Source organism: Atta colombica, unplaced genomic scaffold (assembly GCF_001594045.1).
Source record: "Atta colombica isolate Treedump-2 unplaced genomic scaffold, Acol1.0 scaffold12, whole genome shotgun sequence".
Classification (NCBI taxonomy): domain Eukaryota; kingdom Metazoa; phylum Arthropoda; class Insecta; order Hymenoptera; family Formicidae; genus Atta; species Atta colombica.
In genome coordinates, this window is record NW_017259206.1 from 7,944,818 (window position 1) to 7,949,351 (window position 4,534).

Here is a 4,534-nt window from a genome sequence, read left to right on the forward strand (position 1 = left end):
ATTATAAAATTATATATTAATACTATAATACAATTCAATTTCTTTGATTGAAAATATATAAAAAAGACATGTTTCTTTGTCATAATAGCTCTTATAACAGGTACAATCATTCAATTTTCAGTCGCGCAAAAATCCTATCAGAATTAATAAAAAAGTTACTGCAGCGCGAAGCGAGAAATCGAATATCGGCGATCGACCAGCCGTGATCGGATATTATTCCGAATCGTGAGATATCGGCACGTGAGAACGATCGGCGAGTAATCTCGGCGCGAATTACACGCATCTGCAGCGGTCGTCGTGCACCGTGAGGTGCAGCGAATGCGACAAGACACAAATGCCAATATATCTGCGGCGGACAGTACATCACAATAGTGGTCAGAGAGCGTGCGGGCCGCTTCCGTTCTCCTTCCGATATCGTTATTTCACGATCAACATGGATTGACGAATACGCGCGATCTGTCGATGAATTTTAATCGCATACATATCGTACAATGTTAAGACTCATTGACCGTGAAATTGTTATATTGAAATAAGATGATTATATGTTACGAATGTATTAACATGTACGTAACACACATTCTGTAGATTCTTCATGTATACATCTAATTGAGACATATTTTTCTATTTCTCAAAAGAGTAACTTTATTAACGAAATTACAAAATTTGAAAATAAAACAGGATAGTTGTGATATAATAATGTAAAGCATTCATTTATAAAAAAAAATTTATTTTTAAAACATTTGAGACTTAAATATTTTTTTGCTTTTAAATAAATTAATTCAAGATTTCCATCCTTTATTTAAAGTAATTATTATCTCTTAAGTCTATCACAGTAAGTGTAATTATAAAAAAACTTTTAATCTTTTTGCAAAAACAAGATAATTATAGTTCTTATATTTATTTTATCCTTATATTTCTTTCACTGTTACACATTGTTCATTACTACATACAGTTATATTTTTCTATTTTCAAATTTTTTATTTTAGTATGATTTATATCCTTAAAATGTTTGTTTATTTCGTTACTTTGTAAGCTAACTAACAATCCCTTTGAGAATTGAGAACACCTAAATTGTTGTGAAATGCTTCGGCAGATGATGCAAGTAAAATATTTGAGAGAAATTTGTTTAGACATTGTTATTTTACATTCTGTATTTGACCAACAATTTTGACGAATTGCCCTCTTCACACAGCAAATCGAAAACCAACACATCGAATGATTCTTTTTTTTTTAAATTTGAAGTATCACTTATCACCTCTCTCTCTCTCTCTCTCTCTCTCTCTCTCTCTATATATATATATATATAGAGAGAGAGAGAGAGAGAGAGAGAGAGAGAATTGTGCAATAAAATCTAGAATCATGTAATATCAGCTATATGGTTCGATGGTTCAAAGCGGATTATGGCAATCATTGATTTTGGCTAAGCTAACAATATCATATATACTTTTTTTTATTGTTGAATATCAGAAAATGCATGAAATAAATGAAATATAAGTAATCAAAATTTTCATTTTTATTTACTTAGAAATATCATGTGTAATTTTATTTTATTTTTTTATGTCTTAAAATACACATATATAAGAAAAATCTTCATCGTAATATACGATAGTCAAAAAGAAGAATTTTTCTACATATAAGGAAGTAAAGTAGTATGGTTTAATAAATAATAAATCTATTCTTTCCGCAATAAAAACTAAATCTCTCAATTGAAAGATTCTATAAATGTCTTTTTAACTATAGTTTCTATGACCAACTCCAAGATAATTTTTCTTTGATGAAAATGTGGAGAAGAGTCATTATTTATTGCACTTCCATTTTCTTACATATCTTGAAATTAAAATTCTATTCAAGTGAAATCCATTTAAAATTAAAGAAAAATATCAATTTGTCATCTATTATATAGTAACTTTATTTTTTTTTATATAGTAACTTTTCCTTCAGAAGCATTTCTAATTGATATTAAAAATTTTCTTTGGATAATTTACGTTTAATATCAAATAAATTACTGTAAATTATATACTTTGTTGCAATTATTATTATTATACAGTATGCGTAAAGATAAAATATATCTGTATTTTCATACGTAGTCGTCTTACTATTCAAACACGTGTAACGAAAAATAGGGTGGAATTTTTGCTGTTTTTAGTGATATCCAATAGCACTTAGTAATTGGCTTCTTGCCGAGGTGATTATATAAAAAAGGGAAAAAGGAAAAAAGAAACCGTAACGATCTTGAATGTGTACGTGCGTGCGCGATCACGTACAGTACCGGTAACCAATAAGATTGAAGAAATCGAAAGATCAACCGATACATTAACAAGGGGTACTTTCGTGATAATAAAGTATTTAGCATGGGTTTGTAGGTTGCGGACGATAGAGCATTTAGCCACTGGGTTGCAGCTTAGGTGCAACGCGGCGATGTGCACGAGCATGTTTACGGTAGGTATCGGTGAGGGAGGAACGGAAGGGCGAACACTCTTCCACGATTCCCCGCATTCGGACCACGGGGGTGCCTTGGGTTGAGTTAGGTATGTACCATGATAGCTAGTTCACCCTGGCTACGCTCCAAAACATCGTGCTGCACGCCCCGTATCTCTGGCGTCTCCTACGAGCAGCTTGGCGCGAGGAGAGACGCGTTATTGCCTCGCGCGACACTACCCTCAGCTCTATCTGTGTAACTCCTACTCTATCCGGCATTACATCCGCCCTGTCCTTCCTGCAGAAATTTATCTACACAAGGAATCGATCGTCATCGCTTATATTAACCGTGACGATAAGCGAAATATTTACAGAAGGTTGTGGCTGATTAACGAAAGAGGAGAAGAGAATTCAATCAAGAAGTAGATCTGAATGATCTAAATACGCATGATCTAAATCACGCGAGATAGCATGTACTTTGAAGCTGTTTTGTACTCCTTTTAGCAAAGAAGAAAATTATCTATTATAGTGCATAATAATAGTGGATAATAATTCATATATATATATATTCTCCTCTTATAATTAAAGTGAAAATATATGTATAACGCTAATGGCATTGTTTGTCAAATGTGATTATAGCTATTTAATAATTTAGACTCATGATCCTCGTTTAATAGAAATTCCACAGAAATTACTCTCCAGACACGTGCCGTATACTGACGTTTATCTCCGGTCATGCAATCCTTATTACAATATGTTTTGAAGCTATATCGTATCTCCAGCATTTATAGGTAAATGAAAATATATATAACAACAAACAAGCAATATTAATTAATACAATTTTTCTTTCTCATTGCCAATGGATTGTCATTCAATTTTATATCTGATATTATTTTATCCATGTTCTGGAGTATATATTTATTTATATACTGTAATAAATTTTTTTTTAAATACTGCAAAAGAGATAGCAACGAAAACTTGAAAAATTTAAACTTTTTCAATACAGTGTATACGTCAGGATATACTAAATTTATACTTTTCAATTGTAAATGATGAAGATTAAATTGAGACTGGATTTATCGATAATTTTTTATACATAAATAAGTCAAAGTAAAAAGCGAAATAAAAGTGAACAAAAACATCGTTAAATGATAAAGCGTTGCTGTGCAGCTGACCTGAAATAAACTTTAATAAATCTTTAATTTGAGAGATGACTGTAAATAACATTAAATTAGAAAGTTGTAATAAACCGTGATCTCTTCTTTTTAAAAAGTTTTGCAAAAGAAAAATTTATTACAGAAGTTCGTCAAGAAACCTATATCTAAGGGCAAGTTTTAAACAAGCTGTATAATCTAAATATTTGTTGAAAATAACGAAGTTGTGATTTCGATCAAACCGATGTAAAAAAATTAAATTGTAAAAATGTAATATATTATATTTATATGAGACGATCTTTCCACAAATTTATTTTAACTTTTATATATGCAGAATGTGCAATATTTTTGCATTTGTAAATTATATTAAATTAATTTCTGAAAAAGATCTATCACAAAAAATATAATAGGAAATATCTATCGTGCAGTGATAACATTTTCTTTCGTTAAATTTCATTCAATCTGAACACAGAATCATTTGCAAATAATCGAATGACTCTAGTAGTCGACACAATCAGTAAACATACTCAAATTGATAAATAAAATTTATTCAATGATTCATAAAAGAGTAATTGCCGTGGCATGCAGTTTATATAATAACACGCGATATCGCTTCGCTTTAACACGCCATTACATAAGTCCTTTACACCTTCAATGTTACAAATTTAAATTTTTAGATATGTAGATATAAATCTTGATATTCGCGAAATTAATTATTAGATCTACAATCGTTTATATATTGCATCACACGTGATATTGTTCTTCGATATATCTTTATTGCACATTTATTGCAAAGTAAATCTAATTGTGAATAAATAAAAAAAAAATAAACGTTGCAATTTTTTCCATTATTTTAGCTATAAATGAATATTGATAATACTGTATATTTAGTGATACATGATTGGTTTATTTTAGACATATATATATATATATATGTGCGCGCGCGTGTGTGTGTGTAAATT

At 30.2% G+C, this 4,534-nt stretch overlaps 1 protein-coding gene across 1 annotated transcript in view; it reads right to left on the bottom strand.

Annotated features, from left to right (window-relative positions):
• LOC108694506 (semaphorin-1A-like) overlaps positions 1-4,534 on the bottom strand; it is a 223,878-nt gene that overhangs the window by 33,001 nt on the left and 186,343 nt on the right. The gene's annotated exons all lie outside the window — the stretch shown is intronic.